This window comes from Schistocerca cancellata, chromosome 6 (assembly GCF_023864275.1).
Source record: "Schistocerca cancellata isolate TAMUIC-IGC-003103 chromosome 6, iqSchCanc2.1, whole genome shotgun sequence".
NCBI classification, from domain to species: domain Eukaryota; kingdom Metazoa; phylum Arthropoda; class Insecta; order Orthoptera; family Acrididae; genus Schistocerca; species Schistocerca cancellata.
This window is the reverse complement of record NC_064631.1, coordinates 228,181,242-228,202,043: the sequence shown is the minus strand read 5'-3', so window position 1 is coordinate 228,202,043 and position 20,802 is coordinate 228,181,242.

Here is a 20,802-nt window from a genome sequence, read left to right as displayed (position 1 = left end):
TCTAACTTCTGGGACAATATTTTGTGATCAACACAATCCAACGCCTTACTTAAATCAAAAATTATGCCTAGCATTCGAAACCTTTTGTTTAATCAATCCAGTACCTTAAAAAGTAAAAAGAATATAGCATTCTCAGTTGCTAAACGACTTCTAAAGCCGAACTATACATTTGGTAGCAAGTCATATGACATAAAATGATCAATTATCCTTACATATGCTGCCTTTTCAATAACTTTAGCAAACACTGATGTCATAGAAATAAGTCTAAAATTGTCTACATTATTCCTTTCTCCCTTTTTATAAAGCGGCTTTACCACTGAGTACTTTAATCGTTCAGGAAACTGGCCATTCCTAAAGGACACATTACAAATGTGGCTAAATACGGGGCTAACATGTGCAGCACAGTACTTTAATATTCTGCTAGGCACTCCATCATATCCATGAGAGTCCTTATCTTCAGTAATTTAATTATTGACTCAATCTCGCCCTTGTCTGTATCACAGAGGAGTATTTCAGACATCAATCTTGGAAAGGCATTTGCTAAGAAAGTTATATGATTCTCTGTAGAAACTAAATTCTTATTTAATTCATCAGCAATGCTCAGAAAATAATTGTTAAATACTGTACATATATCTGATTTAACAGTAACAGAAATATTTTTACTATGAACTGACTTTATATCGTTGACCTTGTGCTGTTGACCAGACACTTCAATCACAACTCACCATATGGTTTTAATTTTATCCTGTGAATTAGCTATTCTGTTTGCATACCACATACTCTTTGCCTTCCTAATAACATTTTAAGCATGTTACAATACTTGTTTGTAATGGGCTACTGTAGCTTGATTACTTCTAACATGTTGATATAATTCCCACTTTGTTTTACATGATATACTTATCCCACTAGTCAGCCACCTGGACTGCCTGTTACTGCTAGTACCCCATTTAGAACGTTCTAATGGGAAGCAACTTTCAAAGAGCATCGCAAATGTGTTAAGGAAAGCATTATATTTATTATCTATGTTACTGGCACTATAAACGTCCAATCACTCTTATTCCTTGAAAAGGTTTAAAACACTCTCTATTGCTGTTGCATTAACTTTCGTACATAGTTTGTAATTATATGTAACATTTGTTTGAGTACAAAAGCATTTTAGGGTTAAAATTTGTGTATCATGGTCTGAAAGGCCATTCACCCTTTTATTAACAGAATGCCCATCTCGTAAAAAAGAACGAATACAAATATTGTCTATGGCTGTCCTACTGATTCCCTGCACCCTAGTTGAAAAAAAAAAAAACCGTCTGCATCAGATCATATGAATTTAGGAGATCTACCAACATCCTTTTTCTTGCACCATCATATACAAAATTTATGTTGAAGTCACCACATATAACTAATTTCTGGTACTTCCTACAAAGTGAATCAAGAACCCTCTCTAGCTTGAGCAGAAATGCTCTGGCGTCAGAGTTAGGGGACCTACAAACAACAGCAATTAGAAGTTTAGTTTCACTAAATTCAACTGCCCTGCACAACATTCAAATATCTGTTCAGTGCAGTGCTGTGATACGTCTACGGACTCAAATGGAATACTGTTTATACGTACTCAGCCACTGCCCCACCCCGCAAGTAACTCCTTGAAAAACAGCCAGCTAATCTATACCCTGGTAAAGGAAGCCTCTGAATTGTCAGATTATTTATGTGGTGCTCCGATATACCAATAAGCAGTTCACTAACTTTATCTCTAATACCTCTTATATTTTAATGAAATATGCTAATTCCTTCTCTACTTGGAATCATTACGGTCTCTGAAAGTGATATCTTAGTTAGAGGGACTTCATCTGACTTCAGTCTAAAAAAGCTTCACCTCTAAAACCAATTACCACAGGAATTTTTCCATGAGCGATCCCACCACCACCCACTACACTGTCACCTATAAGCTTTGCCAGCGTCCTCTTTCCATACCTATTGCGGTGCAAGCCATGCCTAGTGAAACCCGATTTACTGATCGACCCAACTGGCACCAATGAAATGTGATCAATACCCTCTGCCACCAGCGCCTTCTCCAGCCCCATGTTAACTCACCTAACAGCCGCATTAAGATGAGGCCGATCATGACGCTGGAACAGTTGCACGAAATGCACATTAGTGCCACCAGTTTGAATAGCCATTTTTACCAGGTCACCACCTACATCACATTCCCCGATCCTATCAAGACTCTTCCCTGCTCCACCCACTACCACTACCTGATCCTCCTTCGTAAAATTCCTACATAACTCCCCTATGCTGTCAGTCACGTGAGCCAACCCTGCACTAGGCTTAACAACGCTGGTGACCTGGTACTCACTCCCCAACACTTCCTGCAACTGCTGGTCCACTCCTGTGCGAACTACTTAGCAACAGAACCTTTCTCTTTATGTTAGACTTTGCAACCGGCCTAGACCTCCTAACTGCTGAAGACTACTGCTGAACTTTGACAGTTGGACAAGTCTGTTGCATATACGCATAGTATAACTGTCTGAATACCTCCTCCTCCTAGCTACCTTCTTGCCAACTGCCAGTTCCCATTCCCCATCACCCTTCCCCCTCCTCAATCTAACTAGTTCCTTCTTTGCGCGTTGTAACTGCAACTGAAGGGCACAGATCTTACGCTCCTGCTCCTATACCAACTTATTTCTACTACAGATTCTGCATTCCCAGGAGAGGATCTCACTAGAATGCCCACCGGTTTCCCCAATGCATTCTCCCCAATGAAAATACTTTGAACAAATCCCGCTTCGTAACCCACTACTCACAAACTTACGACAGAGCCCACACTTCTCACTCACAGTAAAGTTTTACAGTTACTGAAAAGAAAACTATGCGTCTACGTTACCTAAGTTCAGTTACGCCAGTAGAACTATTTGTAGAACTAACAATAGCGGTCTCCAAATTCTCTGTCTACCAAGAAAGCAACTACTTGTATTAATACTAGTGCACCACAGACAATACCAGTACCAACAAAACTTCACAAAATTATTAGCGAAAACCAAAATTTCAAGCGGCCACTGGAACGCTGAACAAAGTTAAACACTGAATGAAAATTTTACTAAAATATTTCACTAGAAACGATAAGAAACGTCAGTTGAAAACTAAAGCACGACATTTACTGAACGACTTCAACGCACAGAAAACTTTAGAAAACACAGCGAGCGAACGTTTCCAAAAGTTTATTAAATCGTGGTTTCGCCACAAACAGCGCGGAACACCGCTGAAAACTATTAAATATGCTAACTGTATAACAGTGTACAAATAACTTTGTCAGTACTTAGCTTTATAGCCGCCACGCCGCAAAATGTAAACACACTACTGAGGCGTGAGGCTTGGACGAACGACGTAAGCACACTCACGAATAACAGACCACTGAGTAGCATCGAAGTTACGAAAGTCTACAATCTGACTGACACTGACGGTAAAGTGCTCAGAGATCAAACAAATAGAACTTAACACATGTACTATTAAAGATTCTCTGCCTACCGAGCAGTGGTGCTTTATCACTGAGTTCAGTGCTGGGAAAAGCAATTCTGCAACGCCGACCTCCTCAGTGATGCCGGCCTTTGTGCAGACGAAGTGCGTTGCGTAGCTGTAAATTCTGATTACAAAGAGGACGTGAAATAGCGTCCGCAAACTTGTAGGATCAAAATACTTCAGTGCAGTGTTGGAAACGAATAAAGATTTCCGTCTGCTAATAAACCAAGAGCAGAGACTCGACTCAAGTGTGCTTTTGTAAAGAAGCACTTTGTGGCGTATTATTCTCCACAAAGAAGCACAGATTCGTTTTTCTGTTCACAGAGAAACGAATGATTCCGCTCCTAGTGGCGAAATCAGCACTTTCTGAAATCTAATAATACGACAGTTCCCAGGTGCCTTGTCTCAAAACTCTTTCCAGCGGTGCGTGTCCTGTCGACACCCCCTAGAGAATCTCTGTGACATACCGTGCTCCCGTTTAGAGCAAACATCGCATGCTTAACATGCACTCTCCATGTGACGAATCACTGTGCCTGTTATTACAATGTCCGCAGCTCGTGGTCGTGCGGTAGCGTTTTCGCTTCCCACGCCCGGGTTCACGGGTTCGATTCCCGGCGGGGTCAGGGATTTTCTCTGCCTCGTGATGACTGGGTGTTGTGTGATGTCCTTAGGTTAGTTAGGTTTAAGTAGTTCTAAGTTCTAGGGGACTGATGACCTCAGATGTTAAGTCCCATACTGCTCAGAGCCATTTGAACCATTTTTGTTATTACAAACGGAATGTGTCCCACCTAAAAGTCATGAAAGTATCAGCCAATCGCCTTCATCTCATATTCAGTTTGTAAAAACATTTTAGAACATTTGCTAGCTCCTCCTGCGACCACAGATTCAGCCAATCAGATTCATTTCTCTGCCTTGTGGCGGGAATATGCCTGGGCATCTGTGGCAGGCACCCGCACGTTCCTTTGTGCTAGAAGGACTGTCGGCGATGTTTGTAAGATGTCGTCTATATGATGTAAAGCATTCTTTCAGCCATCGCCACGCGCCCTGACTCCTTCTAGCAATGACACAGACTGTCGCAAGGAGCCCGTTCCGCTGGCTTCTCTTCGGGGGGCGGGCCTAGGAAGTAAACACCCCCGTCGTCCTATTCTTTTCAGAGTCATATAAACTGCCCTACCACCAGCAATATCTCCCTCAGGCAGGTCTTCTTCCACGCCGGCCGTTGAGGCCTCGCGGTTCTAGGCGCTTCAGTCTCGAACCGCGCGACCGCTACGGTCGCAGGTTCGAATCCTGCCTCGGGCATGGATGTGTGTGATGTCCTTAGAATAGTTAGGTTTAAGTAGTTCTAAGTTCTAGTGGACTGATGACCTCAGATGTTAAGTCCCATAGTGCTCAGAGCCATTTGAAACATCTTTTTCCACGACCATAGAGGCCCCCGACTTTGCCCTGCTCTCAGAGACAGAGCAAAATTACTTTCCAAGGACGCAACTCTACAGAAATGTTAATATGAGGCTACACAGTATCAACCAATAAATGATTAATAATTCGATAGCCCCACCTAAAATTCGATTCCATAGTAAGTAAATATGAATTAAGTATCGTCAGAATTATTCATATATGGTGACGAAATTTTCCGGTCTACAGTGTCATTTCCTTATGTTTCATTGCATTTTCACCATCTGTAGTATACTCTAGCATATCTTTCTACTTATCGTTCAAGTTTCGCCGAACTACATTGCTTTGCAGTGACACATCATGAAAAAGTTATTTTCAAAAAGATGGTTCAAATGGCTCTGAGCACTATGGGACTCAACTTCTGAGGTCATTAGTCCCCTAGAACTTAGAACTAGTTAAACCTAACTAACCTAAGGACATCACACACATCCATGCCCGAGGCAGGATTCGAACCTGCAACCGTAGTCGTCTCGCGGTTCCAGACTGCAGCGCCTAGAACCGCACGGCCACTTCGGCCGGCAGTTATTTTCATCCTCAAGTTTTACACAGCAGTTAGTGTATGTGCAAGGTGTCTCTAATACGGGTCACCAGGAACATTATCTATGGTGTATCAGCAAATATCTGCAATTTAGTTTTTGCTGTGTGTAACTGGAGTCAGCCCAAAAAATACTGCAGATCACGTCTTTCACGCGACACACAGTATTATTAACACACACAGTGCTATTAAAAGCGTCAGTTTGTTTCCGGTTACGATCAAAATTATCCTTAAAGCGCCCATTCCATTGATTGGGCCCAGATTAGTTTATTACGATATTCGTTTTATCGTTATGCATTAACATGAACACAAAAAAAAGGTACACCAGCAGCAATAGCACCGCCCAGACCTGCACTGTCTGCTGCCGCCACGCATCAGCGCTGCTCGGTCGGTGCTAAAATAATGCTATTCTTTGTGTTTTACTGTCCCAGGTAACACATATCGATAAAACAAGCGTCCTACTAGACTAATTTGACGCCGGTCAACCGAAAGGGCACGTAAAATTCCACTTTAACCCGTTGAGTACGAGTGGTTTCTGCCTGAGACTGCCATTTTATAATTTTTTTTAAGTGCCAGTGCCTTTCGCAGGAAACCACCAATGCTATCGTAAGACAGAGACAACCAGTGGTTCACTGAGTTACTTCTAAGAATATAGTGCATGTAGCAATCGCGTTGTTCAAAGCAACAGTCGGCATGGAGATTGTGCTACGTGATTGTAGGAGATCGTAACGTGCCCTTTGTTTTATTTTTTATAGTGATCATATTGGAAGATCATCGTCAGTGAAAGTAAATACAGGGTGTCTACACCGAAATTCCCTGTTTTGTGAGGAAACTTAAAAATGGTAAACCTTTCTTTGTTGCAGGCCTGACTTGTCCGTTGGGCACATAAGGACTTGGAGAAGGCACAAACTGTGCTTTGGTGCGCAGAGTTTAAACCCATTTTTATGCAAATGGTGCAAATGGCTCTGAGCACTATGGGACTTAACATCTATGGTCATCAGTCCCCTGGAACTTAGAACTACTTAAACCTAACTAACCTAAGGACAGCACACAACACCCAGCCATCACGAGGCAGAGAAAATCCCTGACCCCGCGGGGAATCGAACCCGGGAACCCGGGCATGGGAAGCGAGAACGCTACCGCACGACCACGAGACGCGGGCCCCATTTTTATGGTGCAAAGGTAGTTTCGTTATGTTTATAGGAAAGCAGCACCAGACGTCAAGAGTATAAAAGCATTCCACAGTCGGTTTTTGTAAAGTGGCAGCATTGCAAAGTGGAATAGGGGGAGGGGGGGAGGGGGTTCAGCGGATCTCTGAAGAACAAGTTGACAACATTCGCTAAACATCCGCGAAAATCAATTCGTCAAGTTTCACGTGATCTTCAGATGGCTCATGCAACTGTTCATAAAGCCCTCAGATAGCGGCTGCGTCAGTATTCATACAGGGTGCAGATACTGCAGGCCATGAAGCCTGAGGACAAGCAGCGACTATACGAATTTGCATGTGAAATGCTTAACCGAATCGACCGGAATCCTGCGTTCCTGTCAAATGTAACGCTTTCTGACGAGGCCACATTCCATGTCTCTAGAACTGTGAACACGCAATACGTTGAATTTGGGGGGTCGCAGAATCCACACAGTGTCAGAGAAAATGTACGAGATAGCCTGAAAGTGAACGTCTGGTGTGGCCTCCTGTATGACAGCATAAGTGGACCATCCTTCTTTGCTGAAACAACTGTCACAGGAACGACTTTCCAAGGTATGCTGGAGATATTTGTCTTTCCCCAGGTTGAAGACTTACAACCAAACCTTTGGTTTCAGCAAGATGGTGCTCCACATCACTGGTCGCTGGATGTTCGGAAAGTTCTAAATGCAACATTTCCAGGATGCTGGATTGGACGAAGTGCACCCATGAATTGGCTTCCACGTTCTCCTGACATCATGTCGTTCGATTTTTTTTCTATGCTGCTACGTCAAGGACAGGGATCTCGCTACTGCAATGCGGGAAATTCAAGACCTCGTACTCGGATTGTGGAAGTCATTGACACCATTCCTTCGGACATGTTGCAGCGGACCTGGATGGAAACTGAAAACAGACTCGATATTCTTCGGTCATCGCAGGGACTCACGTGGAAGTGTTTTGATTTGTTATTGTAATTTTTTAAACTTATCTTCATATACAACATATTTCTGTGAAAGAAATAAAGTTATTTCACTTAGTTTTGTATATGGAACACATTTAAAATAGGTAATTTCGATGTAGGCACCCTGTATACCTAAAATTATCTTAACGTAAATTTGAATTTGCACTGCTGCTATTATGAGTGGTTCCCAAAAGAAAGAACTGGAGCAGTATGTACTTATGATATAAATTTATTAAATTTTGGGGCCTTTTTGCTTGCTATTGTGTCTGCAATTTGTTTTAGGCGTGATCAGCTCATGGAAGTTACGAAATGTGGGACTGTGTCTAGGAAATAACGCACAGGTGCTTTCAAACATATCTCATGAAACAATAGGTGGTTCAAAATTGAATGTCCCAGTGGTTCCAAAGGAAATCACTATTTTAAAACGATTGATTGTTTATTTTTTTGCCAATTGCTTCTCGTACACATTGCCGACTGTGATAATAAAGATTAATTTTGTGAAAATTTTTCGGAGTATACCCCAAAGTGAAGCCACCTCCTTAAGATAAGTGATTGTTGACTAAAATAAGTGATTGTTGACTTTTTACCATTATCTTCTTGTACGGTTGCTAACTATGATGATAAAGGTTAATTTTGTGAAAACTTAAAAGTTTTTTATATTTTTGGGACTGAAAGGATTAAAAACCATTTAGAGGACGGGAAAAAGAGCGGAATGTTTCTGTCAGCGCTGAGAAACACCTCGCACCTCATCCATTTTCTTTACTGGCAGCATTAACTGCCACGTGGTTCTTTAAGGTAAGTGCTTTGTGCTGTTCCTGCATTTCCTCGTACTGTTTTCTTAGAGTTCTAGATTTTCTAATCCATCTCTATTTCAGAATTTTCGTTTCTACGTAGTTTTGTACTGCATTTGTTGCTCGTGGAATTCATTCAACCTTGTGGTTCTACGACGGTGCCTCTAGTTTCCCAGAGATGCTACGAGGCTATTTTTAGACTGCTTCGACGATATGTAGAAAATTCGGCCAGTCTGTTCGAATCGATCGCGCAAGTACGGGATTCCCACCTGTGCATGCAACTCGCGCGTCGTAAAGTCTCTCGGTAGATGCAGCGCAAGTCTGTGGATCCTGCCTTGCAGAGCCCTTGTAGTCGATGTATATGACAAAAAAATGGTTCAAATGGCTCTGAGCACTATGGAACTTAATTTCTGAGGTCATCAGTCCCCTAGAACTTAGAACTACTTAACCGAAACCAACCTAAGGACATCACACACATCCATGCCCGAGGCAGGATTCGAACCTGCGACCGTAGCGGTCGCGCGGTTCCAGACTGAAGCGCCTAGAACCGCTCGGGGATGTATATGATAATCAGCTTTCCGTCAATCTATGGCCGCATTTCTAGCACTGGTCGGATCATGGCTAGATACAGCGTTAAGCTGCAATGTGAGAGAGAGGCGATGTTTTGTTTCAAAGAGGGGTAAAGTGGTTTCAGGCCACCTATGGTTTTCCTTGTGATTTACATGTGGCTTGCACGTAATATGCCTACCAAGTACTACGCCTAGGTACTATGCTGTGTGGGACGATGTAATGGGGCCTCCCATGACCGCACCGGCATTAGATCCGAAGGCACTCGACGCTGTGTTCTGATCACTGCCGGGCTTTCGCGGCGTTAAATTTAAGACAGCACTTGGTAAATCATGCTCCGAACGTGTCGCAGACCGTTCGTAAGCGGCAACGCAACACATTAAATCGTAGTCAGCGTCTTGGGGACGTCCTTCGTAAAGAGGGAATATAGCAGGGGACCAAGGAATGATGCCTGAAGTGCCGGCAGGTGTGGCCGAGCGGTTCTAGGCGCTTCAGTCTGGAACCGACCGACGGTTCGAATCCTGCCTCGGGCATGGATGTGTGTGATGTCCTTAGGTTAGTTAGGTTTAAGGAGTTCTAAGTTCTAGGGGACTGATGACCTCAGATGTTAAGTCCCATAGTGGTCAGAGCCATTTGAACCATTTGATCCCTGACATACTCCCGCCTTCGTTGGCCTAGCTGTAAGCGTCACACTATTGCGGAAAAGTGAGGTGCGAGATCAGCACATAACGTCCTGCCAAAGTTGCCTTGCAGCTATCTTTTCAAGGAAAAAGGCAACATAATGAAAGAACCATAGTGTATATAGGGTGTCTCTTCTAAGGGCCGTCAGGCGCATTTTCTCTGGTGTTTCGGCACTTATTTGCAATTTAGTTTTTGCAATATGTAGCAGGAGTCAGCCTTAACAAATATAGACCATTAAGTTTCTCATGCGACATTTCTAAGATTTACCACAGTATGTTTTGCCATATTACATTAATGAATGGAAATGTGACAAAAGTGTAGAATTACTGATTTGTATCAATTATGACAGCAGTAATGTAAAGAGTTAAAAAGTTGCTGGGTGTGTCTTTTGAGAAGCAGTATTAAATATTTCATTCGTTTCAAATTTTTGTCATTTATTTTGGTATGAAGTCACTAGAAATTGTAAGATGATTCATTGCTACAGTGATGGATCGAATTTTGTAAATCTTTCACTCGTTTATGTACTCGATGCTGTTTCATGCTACGATTCACGCTTTGGTACCCCCTGCCATGCAATCGATTTCAGCTTCCTGAAAAAATACGCTTACCCTGTCTCAGATTCACTGAATGACTGCTTACACTTCCTCAATAGTGAGCTGATGGCATTGTGCGACGTCTGTGCTTGGTAGCTACTTTTCATCTCAGAGTGGTCGTAGCACCATGAGATCTTATTGTGTTGGTTCGAATGGCTCTGAGCACTACGGGACTTGACATCTGAGGCCATCAGTCCCCTAAAACTTATAACTACTTAAACCTAACATCCATGTCCGAGGCAGGATTCGAACCTGCGACCGTTGCAGTCGCGCGGTTCCGGACTGAAGCGCGTAGAACCGCTCGGCCACCGCGGTCGGCCCTTATTGTATTGTTACCTGACTTAAAACGCATTCGATTTGCTCGTGGTTGTGGGAACAGCGGAAGGTCTCTCGAATGCTGAACCATTTCCTGATAGTCGGACAGGAAACAGTTCAACATGAATTTCACGACGGCACTGCCGAGCGCGATATGTAGGCGATGTACAGGCCGAGGCGGACGGACAAGCGCCACCCGTGGTGCTTTCTCTAGCGGGGGTTTCCGCAGGACAATAATCGCAATGAACGTCGGGCGTGACAGCATTGGTGCGAGGAGCACAGACGGACTTGACGTTTCGAACTTCGATGTATCGACGGCGAGACCACAGAATGCTGTTGCGTTCTTGCCACGGTAAATACATGCACGAGGGGCTTTCAATAAGTAATGCTTTCCCTAGCGGGGGTTTCGGCAGGACAATAATCGCAATGAACGTCGGGCGTGACAGCATTGGTGCGAGGAGCACAGACGGACTTGACGTTTCGAACTTCGATGTATCGACGGCGAGACCACAGAATGCTGTTGCGTTCTTGCCACGGTAAATACATGCACGAGGGGCTTTCAATAAGTAATGCTTTCCCTAGCGGGGGTTTCGGCAGGACAATAATCGCAATGAACGTCGGGCGTGACAGCATTGGTGCGAGGAGCACAGACGGACTTGACGTTTCGAACTTCGATGTATCGACGGCGAGACCACAGAATGCTGTTGCGTTCTTGCCACGGTAAATACATGCACGAGGGGCTTTCAATAAGTAATGCTTTCTCTAGCGGGGGTTTCGGCAGGACAATAATCGCAATGAACGTCGGGCGTGACAGCATTGGTGCGAGGAGCACAGACGGACTTGACGTTTCGAACTTCGATGTATCGACGGCGAGACCACAGAATGCTGTTGCGTTCTTGCCACGGTAAATACATGCACGACGGGCTTTCAATAAGTAATGCAACGCATTTCTTTTATGAAAGCAGGCTGCTTTCAAAAATGGTTCAAATGGCTCTGAGCACTATGGGACTTAACATCTGAGGTCATCAGTCCCCTAGAACTTAGAACTACTTAAACCTAACTAACTTAAGGACATCACACACATCCATGCCCGAGGCAGGATTCGACCCTGCGACCGTAGCAGTCGCGTGCTTCCGGACTGAAGCGCCTAGAACCGCTCGGTCACACCGGCTGACAGGCTGCTTTCATTCGGGATTTCAGTAACCATATTATTCCCCACTCTTGGCTACAAAACCCCTTTTTTCAACACAAGCACCTTACTGTGTGGGTTTGTTTGCCTGCATGATATCACTCTACTGCCAAAGTCTTCCTGCATCAGTAATCTCCGCATCATCCACGTACTGTTTCTCACAGACTGGATCCTTCATTGGGCCAAACAGACTGAAAACGGAAGGCGTGAGATCGGGGCTGTATGGGAGAAGATGATGAACAGACCAGTGAAGGTTTCTGAGTTCCTCTCGTGTGCGTGTCTGATGCCTTGCGTTGTCACGGAGAAGGAGATGTTCGTTTGCATTGTTGTGGCGACGAACGCGCTGAAGACGATTCTTCAGTTCCCTGAGGGCAGCACAATAAACTTCAGAGTTGAGCGTTCCACCATGAGGGAGGGCGTCAAACGGAACAATCCCTTCAGAGTCCCAGAAAACTGTCGCCATGACTTCACCGACTGCCGGCCGGTGTGGCCGTGCGGTTCTAGGCGCTTCAGTCTGGAACCGCGTGACCGCTACGGTCGCAGGTTCGAATCCTGCCTCGGGCATGGATGTGTGTGATGTCCTTAGGTTAGTTAGGTTTAAGTAGTTCTAAGTTCTAGGGGACTGATGACCTCCGATGACCGATGACCGATGACCTCCCATAGTGCTCAGAGCCATTTGAACCATTTTGAGCTTCACCGGCTGAGAGTGTGGATTTGAACTTTTTCTTCGGAGGAGAGGTGATACGCCACCATTAGACGGATTGCCGTTTTGTTTCCAGTTCGAAGTGATGAACGCATGTTTCATCGACTGTGGCGATCCTCGACAAAAAATTGTTACAGTCAGCCACGTGAGGAGCAAGCAATTCCGCACAGATGGTCCTTCGTTGGTCTCTGTTGTCTTCTGGTAAGCAGCGAAGATCCCAGGGGGCAGACATCTTTGAGCACTATGGGCTTTCAAATAAAATAATGAAATGATGTGTGGTGGTGGTGGGGCCCTCAACTACGCACCCTCAGACTCAGTGTTTTGGCTGGTTTCTTTGCCTAGGGGCTGGGATATGTAATTGCGGCATTACAAGCCAAACACTGCTGAGTCTACAGTATATAGTATGAATATACACATGAACTGAATGGTCGAAGGTTCCTATCGCTACACAATTGGGAATGTAACGTAGAAATTTTGCAATTAAATAAAATCAGCAGGTACTATCTTAACGACTTTAAATGATGAATACGATAGTAGAAGTACGTCTGGGAATGCGGTATATTTCTGCAAAACAATTATTGGTGTCGATGGTCTAGCAAATTAAATAAAATATAAGTTGAATAACAGGGAAGCAATAGATTCCTGCTTCACGTAATTAGTTATGGACAACATAGCTCACGAGATATTCATTTCTAAACGCATACTACATCTTCACTGTAGAAACGACGGAAATCTCACACGTTCACAAGCCGGCAATCCTAAGTATTTCTATCTCCCGCGATCACGCGCAAACTGCTCGACACTCTCCAAGTTTTTCCTGTGACCGTACATCCGTCGCGCCATCGCGTCCTGTACCAGCCGTGTCCTGTGCTGTACTCTCCAGAACTCCTCTCCTCTCTCGTGCTGTTGTCCCACTTCCATACAGTCTCCCCATCCACGAACACTGTGATTGGTTACAGTGCTCCCGTCCTCTCTTCAAGCCCTTGCACACTCACAATCATAATGAAACACATTCGAAATACTGGATTTACGTTTAAATAACTTGAAATTAAATAAGTATTCCTACTGCTGGACCATAAACAGACTCTAACACACATTATTAAATACATAAACAAATTGAACATATATCAAAAGAATAGAACAGAAGTAAGCCAGTAGCCTAATGTCCCTGTGCTTTCTAAAACACAGTAAATAATTGACCAATTTCTTCATGAATAGTATATATCGGATATAAGCAAAGACGTAGATGAATCAATATATTTATAAGCAAGCTGCTACCGTTTCTTCGTGTAACTGTGGAGTAATTATGGCCTGACGCGATCGATAGTAATCGGCCACTTTGACCTCCAATAACTCATGTATTATCCAAGTTACATGCCTGTAATTCATACCAATTTAGGTTTACACTAATAGCTTTCTAAAGACTCGGCGGTCGACAAAATCGGATGAAGCGTTTACATTTTGGAAATTCGTTGCTGGGTGTTACTTGTATAATTTATCGTCAGATACTAAACTTTAAACTAATAAAGATATTTAAAATCTGATTGCACCATCAGAATCGTCGTGCAAATAATGGTACTGTATATGTTTCTTTTTGATGTATCTTGATTCATCTGGCTACTATTAATTTGTATACGAACTGTGAAATGTCTGCCATGATGGTTTCACAAAGTCCACCATCTTTGGCACTCCCGGCATACAAGCCTCTTTCACCGACACAGTGCCACCATGGAATTCCCAGCCACGCCGCCGCCGGCCCCTCTTGCTTTGGCCAACGTCCGGCACCACCTGTTCGGCCTGCCGAGCGGCCCGCACCGCCGAGCGGCCACTGCTTCCTCCGAACTGAGAATATTTCCAGGGGGCGACAACTCGCCTGTTACCTCATAGCACCCCAACTGATGGACAAGTGTGTCAGCACTACCAACAGAGATGTCCAGTTGTTCAGCAAGGTGTTTGATTGTGATCCATCGAGCACCCCGAATGAGAGTGTCTGCAGCTTCCAACATTGCAGGAGTCACAGCCGTGTGCAGCCAGCCGGCACACAGGAGATGTGTCAGCTTTGTGTGACCTTGCTGCGATGATGACAGACACCCCACCCAACTACTCACCGTCCTTTGTTCACCGCCAGGTCTCCGTAGACATTCTGTAAGCACCTATGAATATCTGCGACGCTCTTGTTTTCCGCCGTTTGGAACGCACTTCCGTTACAGACGCCAGTTTGAAGGCTACGTATAACTCCGCCACCTAATGGAATTTCATGAAACTACAGGGATTGAGGCGGGAACATTCCACGAGGTCTGACAACGAAATCCGCCTTTTTTACACCCGAAATTGGTCGGCAAAGCCGGCCAGGGTGGCCGAGCGGTTCTAGGCGCTACAGTCTGGAACCGCGCGACCGCTACGGCCGCAGGTTCGAATCCTGCCTCGGGCATGGATGTGTGTGATGTCCTTAGGTTAGTTAGGTTTAAGTAGTTCTAAGTTCTAGGGGACTGATGACCTCAGAAGTTAAGTCCCATAGTGCTCAGAACCATTTGAACTGAGGCATACATTGATAACGTCAGTTCCGTTTTATTACCACTGACACACTACTGCCGTAAGTAATGGTTCCTTGCCTCAGTGTTATGTTAGTGAAATCTTTTGATGTGTTGGTTGATATTTTCTGTAACATATGTAATTAAGCTATTACCGTAATTCATCTAGGGCATTGGTTATTTTGCCGTCATAAAAGGCAAGTATTCCTCTTTAAGGCGGTGAGGTAATTCTGCCTTTTGTATATTAAGTCTTACAAAATTAGTTTTGATTTTCTAAATCGTTTTAGTATCATAGAGCCCACTGTTGTTTAATGGTATTTAATGGTATTTATGTGGCTCTCTGGATTACACATTTCACATTCTGATTTGTCCAATTGTGCGACCCCAATCTGGAACAAATGAGACTGTGTGGCATAAATATTTTAATTATCTTTTATAGAGTTTAATTTTTAATACGCTGCTTGACTTACGCAAACATATCATTGGCAGGTTCGTAAAAAATGATTGGAGCTGGAATTATCTGAGACGGGTAGATGATTGAGGGTATGAATCAGAGGATCAGGCGGTTCTGTGACCGTGTAGGCTGAAGATTCCTTGACTTGCGTCATCGGGTGGTCGGTTTCCAGGTTCCGCTTAATAGGTCATGAGTCCACTACACACAGGAGGCGGCTACACGGGTAGCGGGCGCTGTGTGGAAGGGACTGAGCGGTTTTTTAGGTTAAAGTGTCTCAGGGAACCACAGAAGGGACGTCCGTCTAAAAGTGGACAGGTAAAACAAAGTAAGGTAGTTGTAGAAACTATCGGTGTTGTAGTTGTAAACTGTCGTAGCTGTGTTGGGAAAGAACCAGAGCTCCAAGCCCTTATGGAAAGCACTGAAGTTCAAATAGTTCAAATAGCCGGAAATAAGTTCAGCCGACATTTTTTCAAGCAAACTAACAGTGTTAAAAAAGGATACATTAAATACAGTTGGTGGTGGAGTATTTATTGCTGTCAGAGGTAGTTTGCCTTGTACCGAAATTGAAGTAGATAGTTCGTGTGAAATAGTATGGGTAGAGGTTGTACCTGACAAAAGGACTAAACTATTAACTGGATCGTTTTACCGATCCCCCCCCCCCCCCCCCCCGACTCAGAAGATATAGTTGCTGAACAGTTCAAAGAAAACTTGAGTCTCATTTCAAATAAGTACTCCGCTCATACAATTATAGTCGGTGGTGACTTTAATCTACCTTCGATATGCTGGAAAAATTATACGTTTAAAGCCAGCGGCAGGCATAAAGCATCATCCGAAATTGTACTGAATGATTTCTCAGAAAATTATTTTGAACAATTAGTTCATGAGCCCACTCGAAGCGTAAATGTTTGCGAAAGCATACTTGCCCTTTTAGCAACAAATAATCCTGGACAAATAGTGAATGTTGTGACGAATACAGGGATTAGCGACCACAAGGTAGTTGCTGCTAGGCTGAGTACCGTAACAACTAAAACAATCAAAAAGAAACGCAAAGTATATCTGTTTAAAAAAGGTGATGAAAATGCTCTTAACGCCTTTTTAAGAGACAGTCTTCACTCCTTCGGACCTGATCATGTAAGTGTAGATAAGTTGTGGAATGTTTTCAAAGAGATAGTATCGACAGTAGTTGAGAGATATATACCACATAAATTAATAACTGATGGTACTGGTCCCCCATGGTACACTAAACGGATCAGATAGTTGTTGCAGAAGCAACGAAAAAAGCATGCCAAATTTAAAAGAACGCAAAATCCCCAAGATTGGCGAAGTTTTACAGAAGCTCGAAATATGGCTCGTACTTCAATGGGAGATGCTTTTAATAATTTCCTCAACGAAATTCTGTCTCGAATACTGGCAGAAAAACCAAAGAGATTCTGGTCATACATAAAGCACACCAGTGGCAAGACGCAATCAATACCTTCATTGCGTGATAACAACGGTGAAGTCCCTGATGACAGTGCCACTAAAGCAGTTATTAAACACAGTTTTCCGAAACTCCTTCACCAAAGAAGACGAAGTAAATATTCCTGAATTCCAATTACGAACAACAGCCAAGATGGGAAATATAGAAGTAGATATCCTCGGAGTAACGAAGCAGCTTAAATCATATTAATAAAGGCAAGGCCTCCGGTCCAGACGGTGTCCCAGTCAGGTTCCTCTCAGAGTATGCTGATAAAATAGCTCCATATTTAGCAATTATATACAACCACTCGCTCACAAAAAGATCCATACCTAAAGCCTGGAAAATTGCTCAAGTCACACCAATACCCAAAAAGGGAAGTAGGAGTAATCCGCTGAATTACAGGCCTATATCACTAACGTCGATTTGCAGTGGGGTTTTGGAACATATACTGTATTCGAACATTATGAAGTACCTTGAAGAAAACGATTTATTGACACATAGTCAGCACGGTTTCAGAAAATATCGTTCTTGTGAAACACAACTAGCTCTTCACACTCATAAAGTAATAAGTGCTGTCGACAGGGGATGTCAAATTGATTCCATATTTTTAGATTTCCAAAAGGCTTTCGACACCGTTCCTCACAAGCGTCTTCTAACCAAACTGCGTGCCTACGTAGTGTCGCCTCGGTTGTGCGACTGGATTCGTGATTTCCTGTCAGAAAGATCACAGTTCGTAGTAATTGACGGAAAATCATCGAGTAAAACAGAAGTAATATCCGGCGTTCCCCAAGGAAGTGTTATAGGCCCTCTATTGTTCCTGATCTATATTAACGACATAGGAGACAATCTGAGTAGCTGTCTTAGATTGTTTGCAGATGATGTTGTCATTTACCATCATGTAAGGTCAGCAGATGATCAAAACGACTTTCAAAATGTTTTATATATCTGTAATGCGAAAAGTGGCAATTGACCCTGAGTAAAGAAAAGTGTGAAGTTATTCACATGAGTACTAAAAGAAGTCAGCTAAATTTCGATTACGCGATAAGTCACACAGATCTGAAGGCTGTAAATTCAACTAAATACTTAGGGATTACAATTACAAATATCCTAAATTGGAACGATCACATAGATAATATTGTGGGTAGAGCAAACCAAAGACTGCTTGTCCGTCCTATTCTGGTGTATTGCTGTGCGGTGTGGGATCCGCATCAGGTGGGACTGACGGATGACATCGAAAAAGTACAAAGAAGGATAGCTCGCTTTGTATTATCGCGAAATAGGGGAGATAGTGTCACAGACATGATACGTGAATTGAAGTGGCAATCATTAAAACAAAGGCGTTTTTTATTGCGACGGGATCCTCTCATGAAACTTCAATCACCAGTTTTCCCCTTCGATTGCGAAAACATTCTGTTGGCACCCACCTACATAGGGAGAAGTGATCACGATAAAATAAGAGAAATCAGGGCTCGCACAGAAAAAATTAAGTTCTCGTTTTTTCCGCGTGCCGTTCGAGAGTGGAACGGTAGAGAGACAGCTTGAAGGTGGTTCATTGAACCCTCTGCCAGGCACTTTAGTTGTGAATAGCAGAGTAATCACGTAGATGTAGATGTTTGGTTTGAGGGGCGCTCAACTGTGCGGTAATCAGCGCCCGCACAAAGTCCCAGCGTTTACACAGTCCAGTTTTTTTACACACTCCAATCTAGCCGCTATCACGAATTATGATGATGAAATGATGAAGAGAACACAAACACTCAGTCCGCGGCAGAGAAAATACGCGACCCGGCCGGGAATCGAACCAGAGATCCAGAGGCAGCAACGCTAACCACTAGACCACAATCTCCGTGCTCTGAGGCGGATAGAACGTTCATCAGAGTGCATTAGTGTTGTTCGTGTTTATTATTGTTACAAGGCCTGGTGAGTTATATAAGGGGCGTGAAAGGTGTAAGATACTGTGTGGTCACTGTGGCCAACCAGGGAGTTGCTTCATCCCCGTGTGACGCAGCGTTATCATTCGCTGGGCAGTTTGAAATGTGCCTTATTGTAGGTCTCCATTTCGTCGGCTTCTCGATTCGTGCAAATCTAGATTTCTGCGGCATTCGTATGTGACACCGGGCCAACGATGGGCTGCATGGGAACGTGAGGGCAGGTGTACTCATCGTTAAGGTAGCGGTCAACCACTCCTGGTCACCACATTGTGCACCAAGCGCATCGTAACCCTTTCACATATGCGCCTGCCATCTGAGAACATCTAAGGGACTGCCTGCGACATTCTGTGTCATCTCGCATCATTAATCGGAGACTAGCAGCAGCCAGGCTAGTGAATTGCCTTTCCCAGGGTAGCCTGCTGTTAATACCACAATACAAACGGAATGGCTTCGTCTAGAGTGGTGCCATGACCGGAAAGCACGGACTTCTGCTGAATGGCATCGTATTAAACGACGAATCACTGTTCTGCACTACTTCGGATGGTAATCGTTTGCAAGTACCTCGGCGACCTGGAGAGAAGTCCCATTCTAGTAATGTTTTGGAGAGACAGCGGTGTACCTCTGGCTTCATAGCGGGTTGAACCATCGGGTAGGACTTCGCATCATGGCTCGTAGTGATTGAGGGAACTCTGAAGCACATACTACGTCCTCTTCTGTCGTGGAGACATTTTTGAACAGGACGATGCTCGCCCTCACATAGGACGTGTTTCTATGAACTGTCTGTGCGGTGTTGAGGTACTTCCGTGATCAGCAAGATCCCGAGATCTGCTCCCGACACAACATGTGTGGGACCATCTCCGAAGGCAACTTCGCTTCACTGTCAGTATCCAGGATATCGAGGACCAGTCACTGATTGTGGGACAACTTGACTCAGGACAGGGTACAATGGCTTTATGCCACCCTTCCCATCGAATTCAGTGCACGTCCAGACCAGCAGGAAGAATGGGGGAATGTCTACATCATCAATATGATGTCGCGGGATGGAAACAATGAGGCCTTGGTACGTCGCTGGAGGTAGTTGGCACCACATCTGCACACACAAGTCACCTAACTCCCTTAAATTCCGGGGAGAGGGGCGAAGAGCTCCGACGCCACGTAGTCACATACCAGATTTGTTCGGTCGGGTTCAGATCAGGCCACTTGGGGGCAAGCACATCAACTGTAAGTCGCCGCTGTGTTCCTCGAACCACTCCATCACCCTTCTGGCCTTGTGACATGGGGCATCATCTTGCTGAAAAGTGCCACCACCTTCGGGAAACACCATCGTCATGAAGGGGTGAATGTGGTCTGCAACTATTGTATGATACTCCTCGATCGTCATGGTGCCTTGTAGGAGCTCCACTGGACCCATGGATGCCCACATGAATGTTCCCAAGAGCATAATGGAGCCGCTGCCAGCTTGTCTTCGTCCCACAATACAGGTGTCAATGAGCTGTTCCACTGGAAGACGCGGATTCTCGCCATCCCATCGGCATGATTAAGAAGGTATCGGGATTCATGAGACCATACAACGCTCTGACTCCATGCCAACGTTCAGAGCCGATGGTCACGTGCCCATTTCAGTCGTTGCCGATGTCGTGGTGTTAAAGATTGGCACATGCGTGGGTCGTCGGCTGCAGAGGTCCATCCTTAGGAGTGTTCGGTTCACTATGCGTTCAGACGCATCTGTACTCTGCACAGAATTAAAGTCTGATGTTAGGTCCGATACAGTTCGCCGCCTGTCCTGTTTTGCCAGTCCGCCCAGCCTACGACGTCTGACATCTGTAATGATAGGTGGCCGCCAACTCCGTGATGTCTGGACGTGGTCCACCTTGGTTTCGCCACCTGTTGAAGACACTCAGCACAACACTCTCCAACTCCCGAGAAGTCGTACAATTTCCGAAATGCTAGTTC